Source organism: Rhinolophus sinicus, chromosome 18 (genome assembly GCF_057876585.1).
Source record: "Rhinolophus sinicus isolate RSI-liver-muscle chromosome 18, RSI-T2T, whole genome shotgun sequence".
Taxonomy (NCBI): domain Eukaryota; kingdom Metazoa; phylum Chordata; class Mammalia; order Chiroptera; family Rhinolophidae; genus Rhinolophus; species Rhinolophus sinicus.
This window is the reverse complement of record NC_142518.1, coordinates 109,845,970-109,865,196: the sequence shown is the minus strand read 5'-3', so window position 1 is coordinate 109,865,196 and position 19,227 is coordinate 109,845,970. Positions and strand designations below refer to the sequence as shown.

The following is a 19,227-nucleotide window of genomic DNA, read 5'->3' as shown; positions in this document are numbered from 1 at the left end:
TATAATAGTGCTTTGAGAATTCTCAGACTTATCTTTTGGTGAACATATGCATGCATTTGTGTCGAGTATATACTCCAACGTAGAATTGCTGTGTAATAAGGGTATGCATATCTTCAGCTTTAGAAGAAATTGCCAAAGAGTTTTCCAAACTGGTTGTATCAATTTACACTTCCACCAGCAATATGTGAGAATTATCGTCGTTCCACACCAGTTGTGTTTGGAGCCAAGCCATACTGTCTTTTAAGAGCCAATCGTGAGCATGTCTTCCCCACTCTGCCTTCAGTGACCTCAGGATGGTTGCTTGAAATTGGCACCCTACACACAGTACTTGCACTGTGGAGACCGGAAAAATCCCACACATCAGGGCTTTTACTTATTTTTTTTAGAGATCCATTTGTTAAACATTTACCAGCATACCACTGTTACACATTTTTGCCACCATTTGGTATTTTTATGTTTTTCATTTATATTTTAGCCATGTAAGTGAGGATTTCATGGTATCTCTTTGTGGCTTTAATTTGCTTATTTGCTTCTCTCTGATGAGAATGAAGTTAAACACCTTTTTCAAATGTATATTGGATATTTAAATATTTAAATATCCTATTTTTCTAGATGCATTGTCTTTTTCTTACTGTTTTGTAGGAGTCGTTTTTGATTTCTTGATATAAGTTGTTACCAGACATGTATTTCAAATGTCATCTCCCATCCTATGGATTGGATTTTCAATTTTTATTGGTATGTTATGATGAACGGATCTTAATTTTAGTGTTGTATAAGTTACCAGTTTTTTTCTTTCATGGGTAGTTCTTTTTCTGACCTGTTTTAAAAAATCTTTGTCTACACCAAAGTCACAAGATTTTTCTTAGAAATGTTTTACTATAATAGATTTATTATTCTAATTTTAACATAAAACTTGACAATTCATTTGCAATTCGCGTGGTGTGAATTTGGGATATAATTGTAGTTTTTTTCCATGTGAATATCCACTTAAAATAGCACTATTTGTTTGAAAGACTATACTTTCACCTCTGCACTGCAATATCACCTTTATAAAAAAAAAATCAGGTGATACTGTATACATAAACTCTATATTTCCCCATTACATCCATAGTCACTCCAGTTAGTATATACTTGCACCAAAATCACAGTGTCTTAGTAACCATAATGGGGTATATAGCGTAAGTCCTCCAGATTTGTTCTTTTTCTTCATGATTGCTATTTTAGCCCTTTGCATTAACATATGAATTTAGAATCGGCTTTTCAATGTCTGCTGGTATGTTGATTGGGATTTGAGGTAGATTAAAGATGTCCACAAATTATTTGACACCTCCCATAGAGGACTATAATGTCTTCCTGTTGGATTGATCCCCTTTAGAATTATGAAAAATATCCCTCCTTATGTCTAGTTCTGCTGCTTGCTTTTTCTGATATTAATAAAATAAAACAAGAATTTTTTTTATCAGTGATTTCATGGTATGTCATTTTTGTCTTTTTGTCTTCAACTTTTTTGCATTTAAAGTGTACTTCTTGCAATTCGCATATGTTTGTGTTTTCTAAAATCCAACCTGACAACCTTAGTTTTTTACTTGGAAACGTTTAGTTTATTTATACATGTAATTTGATTACTCATATAATTTGGTTTAGAATATATCTACCACTTATCCCTGCATTTTCTATTTGAATCATTTGTTTTATATTCCTTTTTGCCTTCATTCTTGCCCTTTTTATATTAATCAGTATTTTTATTTTGCATATTTTCCCTCTACTAACTTATTAGTTATACCTTCTTCTATTTTAGTAATTACCTTAGAAAGTGCAGCAGGAATCTTTGACTTTCCACGGTCTGATACAGATTATTTATACTATTTCTCTGATGCTACTAGAATCTTTAAACTGCTCTTATCCCTTTTGTACCTTTTTGCATTATTTTTTCCATCACTTTAGTTTCACATATAATTTAAACTACACAAAAACATTTCAATTACAGTCAGAATTAATTTATATTTATCATGTTTCTGTCTGGATCATTTTCCTTTTGCCTGAGGAATTTTCTTTTTTTTTCTTATATAGTTGGTCTGCTGGGAAGGAATTCCTCCAGTCTTTGTTGATCTGAAAGCCTTTTTATTTCACACACATTGTTGAAAAATCTTTTCTTTGGGCATAGAATTTTATGTTGGTAGTTCTGTTTGTTTATTTTTACTTTAGCACTTTATAAATGTCGTAACATTGCCTTCTGGTTTGTGTTGTTTCTTTTGAGAAGTATACCTTCAATTTTATTGTTCTTCTTTTGACTGCTTTAAACTTTTTATCTGTGCCTTTGGTTTTTAGTGGTTTGATTATGATTGGGTCTACACATGGTTTCCTTTTTGTTTTTTCTGCTTAGGGTCCACTGAGCTGCTTGATTTTGTGGATTTATGTCTTCCATTAGTTTTGTAAACTTTTTGGTTATTAACTCTCTGAATATTGCTTCTATTCCATTTCTTTTCTTCGCCCATTACGTATATGTTAGACCTTGACTATGTTCTATGTGTCTCTTATACTGTGTTCTTTTTGTTTTCCAATTCATTTTGTTTCTGTGTTTCAGTTGTAGGATTTTCTATGAACTTATTTTGGAGTTGTATAATCCTGTTTTTTTGTGTCCATTATCCTGTTAAACTCGTGCACTGAGGTCTTTGTTTTTTCATTCTAGGATATCCAAGTGATTCTTTTCTTTTTTTGAGAAGAATAATATTTTAATAGTGTTCAGAGACATAAGCATGAACAGTTGTAGAAAATACGTGCTTGAGGGAAGAATAAGTTTATCATTGAGAATGAATTCTCACAAAGCTGAGAGAATCTGTTAAGGATTGATAGTTTCAGTGCATTCATTTATTTCTCATTTCTTGAAAGCAAAAACATCTCCTGCTGTCTTTCCTGCTGCCCTTTCTCCTGATTACAAAAGAGAGATTTTTTCTTTTGTAGAAAATTTGGAAAATACAGAAAATCAAAAGGAAGAAATGAAAACAGTTTTACTATCCAGAAATAAAACCCTTATTATTTAAACATAACCTTAGAGTTTTCTTTCCTCTGTATGTGTATGTGTGTATATTCATAATTGGAATCACACTGAAGTAGGATTTCCAGTGTATTGTTATTATTTAATAATATACTATGAACATTTTCTCACATTAAGTGTTCTTCTAAAATATTTTGTAAATAAATGCACAGTATTCCAGAATATTCAACTTGTGTAAAATATTTTTTCCCATTACAAAATGTTCTTTGCCAAAAAAATTGGAAAATATAAAAAGATAGAAGAAAAAATCAATGATAATTCTATTATCCAAATAAATTATTCTTCCAGTCTGTTTTTCTATGCATAGTCACTATATTTATAGCTTGTTTTCTGTCTTTTTGTTTAACAGTATGGCATACATATTTTTATTTTCATTAATTAAAATTCTCTGTTGAGGCAGTAGTTTGCAGTAGTTTCCAGCAGATTCTGCCCAACAGACGCTTCTCTCTTCTCTTACTTTAATAAATCTTCCTTCTATAAAAAAAATTCTGTATTGAAGTTCTTATTCTTTCATCTCTTTTATTTATCTTTCCCTCTATTTCTTTTTAAATGTTTTTCATAGCTAATTATAAGCTAATTTTCTGAGGATTTCAATATCCAGATCATCTGTGCTTCTGTATCTCTTTTCTCTTGGTGTATATATCATATCACCTTAACTCTTTGCATATCTACCATTTTTAATTTTATTATTTTTAATACACTTTATTTTTTAGAGCAGTTTTAGGTTCACAGCAAAACTGAGGGGAAGGTACAGAGATTTCCCAGTAACCCTTGCCCCCAATCATGCACAGCCTCCCCTACCATCAACACCCACCCTCACCCCCCAGAGTGGTACATTTGGAATAAGTTATGAACCTACATTAATACATCAGCATCACCCAAAGTCCATAGTTTAGCTGAGTGAGGGTTCACTCTTGGTGTTGCACGTTCTATGTGTTTGAACAAATATGTAATGACATGGATCCACTGTAGTAGTTTCATACAGAATAGTGTCACTGTCCTAAAGCTCCTCTGGGCTCCACTTATTCATCCCTCCCTCCCAAGAACCTCTGACAATGACTGATCTTTTTACTGTCTCAGTTTTGCCTTTTCTAGAGTGCCATATAGTTGTTGAGTCATACAGTATGTAGCGTTGTCGGATTGACTTCTCTCACTTTGTAATCAGCATTTAAGATCCCTCCATGTCTTTTCATGGCTTGAGAGCTCATTTCTTTTTAGCATTGAATAAAATTCCATCATCTGGATTACCACAGTTTACATATCTATTCACTTACAAAAACCATTTTCATTGCTTCAGGTTTTGGGAAGTATGAATAAAGCTGCTATAAACATCTGTGTGCAGGTTTCTGTGTGGACATAAGTTTGCAGCTCCTTTGGGTAAATACCAAGGAGAGTGATTGCTGGATTGTATGGTAAGACTATGTTTAGTTTTATAAGAAACCACCAAACTGTTTCCAAAGCAGCGGTACCAGTTTGCATTCCCACCAGCAATGGATGAGACTTCCTGTACTCCACATCCTGGCCAGCAGTTGTTGTCAGCATTCAGATTTTGGCCATTCTCATAGGTGTGTAGTGGTTCTAGTACTTTTTTACTGCATGTCATGCACCATGTATAAAAGTACCATAGAGGCTCTAGATGAGATAATCTGGAGAGAATTCCACCTTTCACCTTTTAGGAAGATAAGGTGAGGGGATGCTTACCTCAATCCAATTAGATATTGAGCTGAGTGAGGGCTGGACTGCAGTTTTAGTAAAACTCAATCTACTTCTGGTTTGCTCTTCTTCTCTTGGATGTAAAACCTTGCTGAGTCTCTGTTTTTTAATCCCTGAAAGACTGCAGAAGATCTAGAACTGCCACTCACACTTTGCAGCCTCCTGTAGCTTCAAATTCTAGCACATGTCTCTTTCCTAAGAACTGGGTGGTTGTTAAAGATTTCACTTTACCTTTTAGAAGTGTTTGACCTAGCTCCCTGTATTCTTGTGCAGTACCAGAAGTCAGCAAATGTCTGGTAGGGGAAATCTGCTGAGCATTTAAGTCTCATCAACTTTTCCATTTTTCAACCAGCCCTGTCAAACTTAAAAAGCTTTGTTGGTTTTTCTTTCTCCCAATAGAGGTTTTTCTGCCTGGGTAAGGCTCATCCTCAGTCTGTTCTCAGAGTTGGTACGTATTCCAGAGGAGAAAAACAACTGAGGATTGTAAATTAACTTTTGAAAAGTTTTCTCCTCCTTGGAATGTTAATTTATTTAATCCTTGTTGTTTCTCCTATATCCAGTAAAATTATCATTTTCGAAAATTATCTAATTTTCTCTAGTTCTAGAGGGTTGTTACTTTCATGACCTTTTATTCACTGGCATTTCTGAATAGATATTTTTGATGCTATTATAACTGGGATCTTTTAATGACTTAAATGTTTCTTGTTCATATATAGAAAATTGATTTTTGTACATCATTTTGTACCCAGCAGTTTTACTGAAGTCCCTTCTTAAAAGTAATAGCTTATCCATAGATTTCTTTTAGATTTTGCTATGTAATCAATAATATAATCTATGAATAGTGACAATTTTATATTTCTTTTCCTGTATTTATGTTTTTATTTCTTTGTTTTTATTCTTAATGAACTGAACTGACTAGAACTTCCTCTATAATGTTGAATAGTAGTGGTGATGTCAGCCATTGTGTCATATTCCCAATGCAAAGAGAAGTATTTTAATATATTACAGAGAAGTGTTGTGTTTTCAGTAAGAATTTTTGTAGATACATTGTATCATATTAAGGAAGTTCCCTTGTATTTCTTGTTTGCTATTTTGGGGGGAAAGAATGAATATCAAATGTTATCAAATGCTTTTATGATTCTCTGCATAATCAAAATATTGTTCTCTTCTAAAATGTTAATGTGGTGAATTACATTTTTATAATTTTAATGAGAATTGAATTTCTGGGAGAAACCCAACAAGGTCATGATGTATTAGGCTGGTTATATGTTGCTGGCTATGATTTATGACATTTTTTTAGGGTCTGTTCATTCATGACCATGAATCAGAACGGACTGTAATTTTGTTTTCTCACATAGTCCTTGTCAGGGTTTGGTCTCAAGGTTATGCTAACCTCACAAAATTATTTGGGAAATGTCACACCTCTCTCTACTCTATGGAAGAGCTTTTGTTAGATTGTAATTACTTTTTTCTTAAATGATTGGTAGAAATTGAAGCACAGCCATTTTGGCCTAACATGTCTCTGTGGGAAAGTTTTAGTTGTGCATTGCTTTAGTAGTTCAGAGTAATATTCAGGTGGTCCTTTTGTTTTTGTTTTGTAACAGTGCTTTATTGTGATGTAAAATGCATACAGAAACCCCACAAATCTTAAACAAAAAGATGAATGTTGACTAAAGGATATATTCATGTAACCAACACCCAGACTGAGAGAAAGAACAACTCCATTATCCCAGAAAGTTCCCTGTGCACTGTCCAGTCACTCCTGTGAGTGACCATTGCTGTGACTTCTCTTATTATAGAATAGTGTTGCCTATTACTGCACTTCCAAGAAATGGAGTAATAGAGTGTGTACTCCTCTTTACCTTTATTCTTTCTCTCAGCATCATGTATTTGAGAACCATGCATGTAGCTGTGTTCATCAGTAGTCTGTTCTCTTAAATGCTGACTAGAACTCTACTGTATGACTATGCCACCATTTGTTTATCTATTCTATTACTGTGGGCTTTGTTTCGCCCCCATTTTTTAAGCTATTATGAATAAAGCTATTATGAGCTTTCTTATACAATTCTTTTTGTGAACCTATGATTGCCTAGCTATTGGTTATATACCTATGAATAGGATTTCTGGACTGTAGGTATAGATGTATGTAAACTTTTATGAGAAACTCACAGAGTGTTTTCAAAGTGCTTGTACCATTTTTTTTACCCTCTAGGACCATCCATGTTGTTGCAGATGGCAATATTTCATTTTTTTTGAAAATCAATTAATTTATTTTTCAATTACAGTTGACATTCAACATTATTTTATATTAGTTTCAGGTGTACAGCACAGTGGTTAGACGTTTATATAATTTACAAAGTGATTCCCCTGATTAATCTAGTAGCCACCTGGCACTATACATAGTTATTACAATATTGTTGACTATATTCCATATGCTGTACTTTACATCCTTGTGACTATTTAGTAACTACCAACTTATATTTCTTAATCTCTTCCCCTTTTTCACCCAGCCCCCCCCAAACCCCTCTTCCGTCTGGCAACAGACTCATAGATACAAAGAACAAACTGATGGTTGTACCATTTTAAACTTCCACCCTTCATGTATGAGAGTTCCATTTGTTTTACGTACTTCACAACAGTGAATTTAAATAGAATTTTATCCATTCTACTGAATGTGTAGTTATATTTCATTATAGCATTAATTTGACTTTCTATAATAACTAATGGCGCACCTTTTTTCTGTACTTATTGGCCATTTGTGTATCTTTACATATCTTGCTTTGTGCAGTCTATTGAAGTTTTTTCAATTTTTTGCTATTTATAATTTTTAACTCTAGTATAAGTGTTAAAAGATGAAACTAATAAAAATAAATACAACTACAATACTTGTTTAATGGATACACAATGTAAAAAGATGTAAATTGTAACATCGAAAATATAAAATGGGTGTAGGGGGAGTAAAGGAATAGAATTTATGTATGCAGTCAAAGTTATTAGCTTAAAATAGACTATTATAACCATACTGTGTTTGATATAAGCCTCATGAAAACCTCAAAATGAAAACCTATTGAAGATACACAAAAAATATAGAGAAAGGAATCAAAGCATATCATTACATAAATCATCATTTCATAAAGGAAGATAGCAGGAGATGAAGCAAAGAACTAAGGAACTACATAATAGAAAACAGTTAACAAAGTGGTGATATTAAGTTCTTACATACCAATAATTAATGTATTAAATTACATAAATGGATTAAATTCTCCAATAAAAAGACACAGTGTTGCTGGATGGATAAAAAAAAAAGTCTATGCTGCTCGAGCTTTCAGGACACACATAGGCTCAAAGTGAAGGTATGGAAATAGATATCCATGCAAATGGTAACCAAGAGAGTGGGAGTGGCTATACATACATGTATATCAGATAAAATAGACTTTCAAACAAAATTAATTACAAGAGACAAACAAGGTCACTATATAGTGATAAAGGGGTAAATCAATGAAGAGAATGTAACAATTGTGAGTATATATGCACCCAACATTGGAGCACCTAAATATTTAAAACAAATATTAACAGAACTGCAGAGAGAAATAGACAGCAATAATATAATAGTAGAGGACTCCAATATCACACTTTCAACATTGAATAGATCCTGATGCAAAACCAACAAGAAAACAGTAGACTTGAATTACACTATATGCCAAATGGACCTAATAGACATATACAGAACATTTCATTCAACAGGAAGGAACGCCACCAAATTCATTTATGAGGCCAGCAATACCATGATACCAGCACCAGACAAGAGTACAAGAAAAGGAAACTAGTTAACTATAGGCCAAAATCTCTGATAAATATAGATGCAAATATTCCAACAAAATACTAAAAAACCTAATCCAATAGTACATTAAAAGGGTCATACACCATGATCAAGTTGGATTTATCCCTAGGATGCAGGGATGGTTCAAATCATGCACATCAATACATGTGATAATGACATTAATTGAATGAAGGATAAAAATCATAAGATAAGCTCAACAAATGCAGAAAAAGCATCTGAAATAGTTCAGCATCCTTGTACAATAAAAACTCTCAATGAATTGAGTATAGAAGGAATGTGTCTCAACATAATAAAAGCCATAATATGAGAAACACACAGCTAACATAATACTAAATGGTGAAAGGCCGAAAGCTTTTCGTCTAAGATCGGGAAAAAGACAGGGTGCCCACTCTCCAGAACTCCTATTTAACGTAGTACTGGAAGTCCTATCCAGAGCAAGTAAGCAAGGAAAAGAAATAAAAGACATCCAGATTGGCAAGGAAAAGTTAAATTTTCTCTGTTTGCATATGACATGATCTTATGTATAGAAAATGCTGAAATTTCCACAAAAAATTGTTAGAACTAATAAATAAATTTGGCAAAGTAGTAGAATACAAAATCAACACACAAAAATCAGTTGCATTTCTATCCTCTGGAAATGAACAATCTGAAAAAGTAATTTAGAAAACAGTCCCATTTACAATAGCATCAAAAACAAAATTCCAAATGCATTTTTCACAGAAACAGAAAAAAATCCTAAAATGTACATGAAACCACCAACGTCCCTGAATAGCCAAAGCAATCCTAAGAAAGAATATCAGAGCTGGAGCCATCACACTTCCTGATTTCAAACTATATTACAAATCAATAGCAAGGAAAACAGCATGATACTGCCATTAAAACAGACACATCAGACCAATCAAGTAGAATCGAGAGCCTGGATATAAAACTATGCATATACAATCAACTAATATTTGACAAGGGAGCCAAGAATACTCAATCGGGAAAGGATAGTCTCTTCAATAAATGGTGTTGGAAAATTGGATATTCACATGCAAAGAATGAAATTGGACCCTTACCTGGCACCACTCATAAGAATTAACTTGAAATGAATTAAATCTTAAATATAACACTTGAAACCATAAAGCTTCTGGATGAAAACATAGGAAGAAAAGCTCCTTGATATTGAGATTGGCAATGTTTTTTTTTTTATATGACACCAAAAACACAAGCAACAAATCAAAAGTCAACAAGTGAGAGAACAACAAACTAAAAAGCTTCTGCCTAGCAAAAACAAACAAACAAACAAACAGTAAAGACAATAAAAAGACAACTCACAGAATGGGAGAAAATATTTGCAAACCATACATCTACTAAAGGGTTAATATCCAAAACATATTTTTAAAACTCATGGTTCTCTTTAGCAAAAAGAAAACAAAACAAATAATCCAACTAAAGTGTTCAAAAAAACTGAATAGAGATTTTTCCAGAGACAACATACAAATGGCTAATAGATACATGTAAAGGTGCTCAACATAAAAAAATCCCTTTCCTACTAATTTTGGAGTGTACCCTGAACTTTGTGAGTGATATATTGTCGGATCTCTATATTCTTTTATTTCTCTGTAGAGTATTGCTTTTGTTTGTTTGTTTTAGTGGCAGGTAATGTGGCTTAACTGAAACTTCATATTCTCCCTTATGGTGGGCAGCCCTGATAACTCTGTTGAATTCTTTCAGCTTTATTTAGTGTCTTTGGGATGTGCCCCCACATGCATAGTTTACAGTTGCACCAGAGATTTGGGCAATTTATACATGGAATTAGGGTCTCCCACTCTAGTTCTGTGCATTCTTAGATTTCTCTCATCACTTTCCAGCTTCGGTGGTCATTCTGAACTCCGTCTGCTGGTTCTTCAAGCCACTAAGACTGTGAGCGGTTGTGTTAGGTGGCCAAATGGCCAAGTGTGCCCATCTCTTCCCAAGTTCATGTTGATGGAATTGGCCGTGGCAGAAGTAGTATTTACACTATGAAAATTGGGAAATGCTATGAATCTGGCTTTTATTTATTTTTCCTGGAGAGCCAGTTTTTAAACATTTAACAGCTGAAACAATTGTAGTTTCTCTAGAGTTTTAGTTACTACTTTGGCCTGGGGCCTGCCCTCAGGCAAAGATTCCTAAAAAGGGGAAACTCACCTAGTATTGTTCCTTTCTTCCAATTGTCAACTCCCTTCCAGTGTGTTCCTGCTTATGATTACTTTCCAGTGCCTTCGGTTTGTTTTGGTTCGTTTTGTTATCTGCAGCAGGATCGGTTTGATTGAAATTGCTCCCCCACTCCCAGAATCGGTTCTAGTAAAGGTGTTTCTGTGGTTTGCAGTGAGCTGAGGACATTGATGATAATGCTATTAAGTTTTCACACAGGTAAAATTATATAATTTAGAGAATAGTTTGTGTTATGAGAGTATCTTCATCTAACTTATTTGTATTAAAATATCCTTTCTTTGGAAAATGATGGTACCCTAGATGGTGTTATGGGGACAGAGCCAGGAGTGCAGTTTCCAGGCTCTCACTCTCACGTGGAAAGGTGCTCACTCGGGTAGTAAATGGCCATCAACTGTGATTGGATGGCTATCAGCTGTGGCTAGTTGGCCGTGAGCTGTAACCAGTGACCCGTTGGCCACTAATATAACTGCTGTGGCTATGCTAGCAGAAAAATGGGGGCTAGCAAGAAGATGGTGGCTGGGCTAGCAAGCGGCGGAGTGTGGATTGCAGATTGCAGAGAAGAGGACTGCTAGCAAGTGAGATTGTTTGGCAGAGACAAGTGGGAGGTGGGTTGCGGATCGTGTGGCTCCTGTTTCCTGTGTCTCCAACCCAGCCACCAGCGAGAATATAGTGGTATGACTCCCCTACGTATGGCTCCGTGGGTGTTCCTTTTGGCCTCACCTTATCCTGCGTTCTTATGTGGGGAGCGGGAGCAGAGACCCCGCAGGCCGCCCCGCATGACACATGGTGCAGCGAGCAGGGTCTCCCGCATGACAGTGTATTTGTTTAGTGTCTTTATTTGGAAAAAAAAAGAAAGTTGGCCACTACAGTGGGTTGAATAGTGTCTCCCCAAAAATCATGTCCACCCAGAACCTAAGGATGAATCTTATTTGGATGTGCATTCTTTGCAGAAGTATTTAGATAAGAATCTCGAAATGAAATCATCCTGGATTTAGGATGGATCCTACATCCAATGACTGGTGTCTTTATAAGAGAAAAGATGGGGAAATTTGATCACACAGAGATGCAAAGGAGAAGACAATTTGAAGACTGAGGCAGAGATTGGAGTGATGCTTCTACAAGCCAAGGAACGGAAGGAGCCCCCAGAAGCTGGAAGAGGCCAGGGAAAAGTCTCCTTCTAGAGTCTTTGGGGGAAGTGCAGCCCTGCCAGTGTCTTGATGTCAGACTTCCAGCCTCCAGAACTGTGAGACAATAAATTCCTGTTGTTTTTAAGCCACCAAATTTATGGTAATTTGATGTGGCAGCCCTGGGAAATAATATAGCAACCGTATGCCAGTTCATAACATTTCTTTTCGCCATTTGCTAATCCATTAAATTCAATGGACATTTATGCAAACAAATGTACACAACAAAAATGCGTACCTCTGCAGGAAGGAGTGTGCTTAACTGTGTTCCCACATACACACTTGCTTTATGTACACCTTACATGTTGCTTTAGTGGACACAGGTACTGTAGTTGGGGTCGGCAGTCTGGACGCTGGTCTTGACTCAGTCACTGATCCATTATGACATGGTGTGGACTGTATTTTGTCTGCTGGCCAGTTTCTCTTGGTGCACAATGAGATGGTTATCTTTATGGGTCCTGTCAGCTCAGTGACCCTGAGCCTATGGATCCCTGCCTCTTTCTCTCCTCAATGTTTGGGTGCATGCTTTTGAAGAAGTATATACTCCGAGTGGAGCACATGTGCCTCACTGGATAGGAGTAGAGAGTAGGAGGATATTTTTTTTTGGGGGGGGGGGCAACAGGATAGTAGTTTACATAGAAATAGCACACTGTGGGCAAATTTTTAAATGCCTACTATGTCCCAGTCACTGTATGTATATTGATGCCAGGTACTCTTATCACACACAACATAACTCATGTTCAGTCAAATGCCCCTGAATGACCATTTTGATTGTCTGACTAAATGGGCTGGAAATCAATGTGAGGGATTTGATTAAGAAAACTTTAATCATAATAATATGTAGGTGGAAGCTGAATTCTTTGATAGGAGCAGATTTTTACACATACGCTCAAATTCAAACACTCAAAATGGAAGGCCTGTCAGTGTGATTTGGGGACTCACCTTTAGAGAACCGTTGAAATTTGGTAGTCTGTATATTCACTTTCCACAGATCAATTCCTCACTCACCTGGGATTTTCCTGTCTTCGAGCCTAGGTTGTTGGGTTTGAAGGGGTCTTACAAGATCGACACCCATTTGCCGTTGAGGATAATGAGGGCCAACTGAAGAAATGACTTCCTAAAGGTAACAGTGAAATGATTTGCAGAGGCAGGACTCAAACGTAAGCTCCTTTATTTTAGTCTAAGTATCTTTCCACCCTCTGTTACTTTGTTACTGTACTTTGCCCAGGGTTGTGGGGTTTTTTCCCCCAATGAGAATATAATTATTTTACACTTTGAGTTAATTAATGTCCTTCTCCTCCTCTTCTCTTCCCCCTTGTGCAAACTCACATGTAGGCTCACACACTTATGTACACTTATATTCCCATCAGAGGGTTTTGAAAGGAAAGCATTGTGGTTCTGTGGCTTTTCTGTTTTGCCTGAAGGAAAGCTCCAGCTGACAGTTCTAAACTGGGTCCATACTTCTAGTTGGTTAGGGGTGGGTTAGCAGTTAGGTCATTAGGGGATCAGTGTGGGAAGAACCCTTTCTTCTTAGTGGGGTGGGAATGACAACGTTTTGATGTACATTTTTTAAAAACTCATTTTTGTGCTCAGAGATGGAATGTGAAGAGGCAGGATTGTCAGACCTTTCTTTGGAGTCTGGGCTAGGAAGGCACACCCATAGGAAGGTAAGGGACCACTTCTCTCTGTCTCAGAGCAGCTAGTAAGCATCACACATCAGCTATGGTAATCCATACTTCCTCTATCCTCCTATTTGCTCTTGTCCTTTGGCTCGCTTTCTCTTCCCTTTGCTTCCTCTGCTCCTCCCTATCTCTTTGAGCTTCCCTCCATCTCTCTGCTGGATACCTTACAGAATAAAATACTACTTTAGTCTTTCCTAAAACAACCACAGATCCAAAGCCTTGCAGCGCTGTATTCAGAGCCCCAGCACAGCCGCGTGCTTAGCACCAGTCAGTGGTGAATCCAAAGCCAGAAAAGGGGGAGGGGAGGAGAGGAGGGAAGGGTGAGAGAGACACGGGGGAGAGGGAGGAGGGGAGGGGAGGGGGGAGAAAGAGAGGGAGAGAGAGAGAGGGAGAGAGGGAAAGGGGGAGAGAGAGAGAGAGAGAGAGAGAGAGAGAGAGAGAGAGAGAGAGAGAGAGAGAGAGAAGAGAGGAGAAGAAGAGGGAGGAGAGAGGGAGGGAGGAAAAGAGAGGGAGGGAGGCAGAGGGAGAGCGAGAGCGTGAGCGCGCGCAAGCCAGCAAGCAAACCAGAGAGACAGAGGAGAGAGGGACCAGGATAGAGACCCAGAGAAAGAGCAGAGGAAGCCGAGCTCTGTGGGGGCTGGACCTCCAACTTGTTTCAGTTCATTCATCCTTTTCTTCTCTCCACTTCGGGGAAGTGACTGTGGCTCTTGGTAAGAAACAGAGATGTCCCTCCTTCCCCCTCCCCCAAGCTCAGGTCTCCTTTAGCGATAGCATCTCTCCCGTACTGAGAGTCTCCTTGGGTTGGCTGGGGAGGCGAGACATGCCCTGCAGCTGTGATGCTATCCTGGGTTACCCAGTGGGGCTGGTGGAAGCCCAGAGTCGGCATCTGGGCTGGGAGGCACTGAGGTAAAACCTGATTTGGGGAGGGCGGGGTTGCGATGTGGTGTATGCGTGATTTGCTTCATTGTCAGTGAATTGTTTTGTTCTTCTTTGGAAGCAGGTCAGCATTGACCTTGCAAATTGCTTGGGGGGCCCAGCAGCTGCTGCAGAAAGCCACAGAGTGGCCCCTAGCCAGAGCAGACAGCACTGTCATGACCCCCCAGACAGCCCTAGGCTCGGGGATGGGGTAATGGCTGGAGCTTCCTTCCTCTTTTAACTCTTTCTCTGCAGCTGCTTCTCACTGCTGGAAATGAAAAAGAAGGAGAATACCATGCAGCCCCTTTCCCCGTTTCCCTATTACCTCCCCCAGCTGCAAGTGAATAGAAAGTTGTAAATAACTGCTTCCTTTAAAAACAGATTGAGACCTCCCCCCTGCCTTTAAGAGGCTCATTGTGGGGTTGGGCCTGAGTTCCTTCCCAAACTTGGGAGGTTTCTCTTGCTTCCCTGTGGGAAACCCAATTGCCTGCCCACTCCCCATCCCAGGTAATTGAGCTGACTGGCTAGACCAGGGATTCAGATACCCTACCCCATCCCATTGGCAGGCATGGTATGTGATCCAGCTGTATCCTTGTGGGGGGGCGGGGGGGAGAAACACCTGATGGTTTGTCTGGAACTGGTTTCCCAGTTTGCTGCTCCTCTGACTGTGGCTGAGGGTGGCCTAGGCAGGACTGGGGGAAGGGTACTGCTGGGTTTAGAGAGACAGTGTGAAGAGCCAGGACTCCTGTTGGGAATGGTATGGTTTATCGAGGGTCAGCAGATGTCTGGAGCTATGCAAGAGATGGCTGAAGCTCTTGTGGTATAGCCCCTCTGAACTGGTAGGGGAAGGGATATGGCTGTTTGATGGGGGCTTTTTGAGTTGTCTGCACTGCCTGCCAATGATAGTAATTATAGCATCTACAATACTATTAGCTAACACTGCTGATGACTTAGGAAGTTTTGGATCTTGGGCTGAGGGTTTAATATGTACATGAACCCTATGAAGCAGATACTGTTGTTATGGTTGATCTACTGATGAGGCAACTGAGACACAAACAGGTTAAGTAACTTGTCCAAAGTTACAGAGTAATTAAATGTCCCAACTGGGAATTGAAACACAAGCAACCTGATTCCAGAATACATGGCCTAGACCATAAACACTACTACCTCCTTGAGGAGGATTTTGTACCTTTGTCTGGTAGGCAAAGGTGCGGCTTGGCAAGGTTTTATTTTTTGGAAAGTAGTAGCCTAACAGAACTTAGCTTGAGGCATAGTGGCTGCCCATTGTGGCACCAAGCCTTGCCTGGGTTTCCTGAAGAAGTTACCCACAAGGCTTTCCTTTGAAAAGGATGCCTGGAAAGACTTCACTTTACCACTGGCATATCCTCATCCATCTCACATTGAGTGAAACACTATTCCTTTTAGGATCACACTCTTATTTTCAGAGAGTGTAGAGTCGCCCTGTCTGAAAATTTTTAGAATACTAAAACCATGGAACTGGAAGGATCCCTAAAGGTTGTGAAGCTTTACTTCTCCACCCAGTTCTTGAATTTGTTCTAAGCATTCAATTCATCGACTGATTTCTATGTGAACTCTGTCGCAGTGACAGAGAGCTCATTAGATGACTCCTTCTATCTTTGAGCAACTCTGATTGTCCAAAAATGCTCCCCATTATATGCCAATATCTCTCTTCCTGTAACCTTTATTCATTGGTTCTTTGGGACTATCTGGAACAAATTTGTTTGTTCTTAATAATAGCTCTTCAGATAATTACAGCAATCACGCCTCTCCCCGCAAGCCTTGGATCTGACAAAAACACAAGTAAAGGATCGTCACTTGCCTCATCTGGGAGACTAGACTTATGTTAATATGGTCTAGTATCTCATTCTCTTCTTTGTCAGCTACAAACGGACCCTACTGAGCTTTGATGGTGTAAGCAGCATTGATGGTGTATGTTCACTTCCTTGGAAAAGCTTACTGTCTGGTATCAAGTTGACTGATGGGAACAAAGAAACTCTCTTTTCTTAAATACCAGGAATCAGTTGGTACTAGTCCTCCTGAAGCCCAGAATGTCCAGCCAGCAGCCAGACAATAGGCCTGTGGGAAGATTTGAGAAGCAGGGGTTAAGGGCAATTACCATAAAGGAGATACTTGGAATAGTGGTGATTCAAGTTTCACACAGTATATGGAAGGAAGGAGAATCAATTGCTTGAGATACATTCTGATAAAACAATGACGTCACGGAGGGATGGTACAGAGTGGGACTGGGTGGAATAGGAGTGAGCATGCAGTCTGCTAGAGTGGAAAACTGACTTGGGTGTTAGGAAGCTTGAGTTCTATTCCTGCCTCTGCTAATTTGCCAGTTACCTTGGACACGTGACTTTCCCTCTGTGGACCTCAGTTTTTCCATCTATGAAATGGTGAGGTGGGCTTTATCACCAAGGGTCTTTCAGCTCTGCAGCTTTCTGTCTGAAGTCAATTATGAAATCTCAGGGCGTCAGAAATCATCTCGCTAGTGCTTCTCAAACTTTAACGTGAGAAAGAATCCCCTAGGGATCTTATTGAAATGCTAATTCTGATTCAGAGGGTCTGGGGTGGTACCTGAGATTTTGCATTTTAACAAGCTGCCAGGTAATCCTGAACCTGCTATTCCTGTGCTTTTCAAACTATCCTGGAGAAAAAGATCAGTTTGTTTCCCCCCCCCCCCAAATTTTGCAGTCCATCACAGACTGTTATTTTAGTAAAATACATTAAGTGTGAACTACTAGAAAATGAAAGAAAAAAACATACAAAATATAAGCTCATAGTTTTATTATTAGTTTCAACAGACATTAAATGATTTTTGTCAAATGCTATACCATTTTGTAAGTGCTTATTTTCAATCTCCGCACTTAGGCAGTTGCTGTCTGGTAATAAATGTTCACAGACAGACACTGATCTGCGGACCACATTTTCAGCAGCACTGGTCTAGGCTGCCTCCCTATTTAATTTAAGAGGCCCAGATTGGGCCTAGTTCTAATTTCTAAATCATTTCTGCCAGGTGATCTTTCACCCTCAGGTTAAATACCTTTGATGGAGAACTTAGTATCCTCACAAAGTAGGTGTCGTGACTGTCATAAAGGTTTTGTTTTGAAACTTGTATATATTCCCCTCTTAGATTAAATATTCTACGCAAGTAGGGGGTTGTATCAGTCCAGCTTATTGTGCTATCAGCCACAAGCCTAGTGCACGGCATAGAGTAGGTACTTAATAAATGTTTGTTAAGGGAGTGAATAAAACCACTTGGTGTTAGTTATGCCTTTTGAGGTCATACAGTTATTAAAGAAAGGTAGTTTTGGTTTCCTTCCAGCATTTGTGAGATGATATTTATCCTTTTCTATAAATTTCTTACGGGGAATGGAAGGCCAGCTTACCTGTCCCAGAGAGCTATGTGGCATCCGAATTTTATTTGGAAGGAACTATAGGAAGCCAGGCAAAGATTCTGTACACTCTAAATCCCAAGCCTTTACCTATAACTCATTCATCAATTCAGTCAGCTATTTATTCAATGATACGGTTAGGCGCCATGCAGATGATGCAAAGGTGAACAAAACAAGCATGGTCCTTGCTTACTTGGAGCTTGTGGTTTGGTGGGGAAGAGGTCATAAATCAGATAGGCACATAACTGTCATTTCAGCAGCGATAAATACTATGAAGGAAAAGTATGTGGGTGGGGGCTATGTAGGCATATAACGGAAGTGATCTAGCTTGGGGTTTAAGAAAAGCTGCCTTGAAGAAGGGGCATTACTGCTGAGTAGAGACATGGCAGTGGAGTGGGAGTGATGGAGGGCTAGAATAGTTTTTCAGATGAAGGGAAAGGCGTGCACGAGACCCCTGAGATGAGAGAAGTATAGTGAATTTGAGAAAATGAACAGAGAAACAAATGAAGAATTTAATATCAATCTCTTAAAATGGGATTTCAGGTCGCCTAGTCTCGATGCTCATCCTGGCTTGGATGCTGACTTAGTTTCTTGTGACAAATCACTTGTCTAGTTTTGAGTCTCAGTTTTTGTAACTGTAAAATGGGGTAGGTTGGACTAGACCTAGATGATTTATAAAGACCCTCCGAGCTGTAAGGTTCTATAGTTCATGCTCTGTTCTGTGCCATAGTCTCGTGGTCCTGTGCAGGTAGTGCAGGCTCAGTCACTTATTTAAGCAACACTCAGGATTTTATATGGCATTCTGAAGATTGCTAATTTTGCTGGAAGTATTCACAGGGTTTCGAAAATATCGCAGGAAGGCCCCTTCCTTGTTTCATTCCTGGCATCACTGAACTCATGACTGTCCTGAAAGCAAAGGAAAGAACTGACTATATTCTAAAATCTGTAGTAAATCTCGGTATTGGGTGACATTGCCACTGCTGTTGGTTTGAAATAAACTAAGGGCACTGAAAAGAAAATGGCGCAGAGTACTGTGAAATGGAATGGTCCAGGTCATCTCTTCCTGGGTGGAAGACGTATGGTAAAGGGAAATATTGATTGGTCATAGAAAAACATATTCTATACTTAAAACATGATTTTAAAGGTATTGGCGTTTGTACACATCAATGTTCTCACCATATACAGAAAGAAAAATAAAAATCTCCAGGGTGTGTATTTTTAA

At 38.4% G+C, this 19,227-nt stretch overlaps 1 protein-coding gene across 2 annotated transcripts in view; it reads left to right on the top strand.

Annotated features, from left to right (window-relative positions):
* The first annotated feature begins 14,174 nt into the window (after positions 1-14,174).
* GABRA3 (gamma-aminobutyric acid type A receptor subunit alpha3) overlaps positions 14,175-19,227 on the top strand; it is a 199,786-nt gene continuing 194,733 nt past the window's right edge. The window contains exon 1 of one of the 2 annotated variants that reach the window (XM_019711246.3): positions 14,175-14,381. The gene's annotated coding sequence lies outside the window, so the exon portion shown is untranslated. Of the gene's footprint in view, positions 14,382-14,474; positions 14,578-19,227 lie in introns of those variants that run through there. The other variant, XM_019711247.3, reaches the window with a different exon arrangement.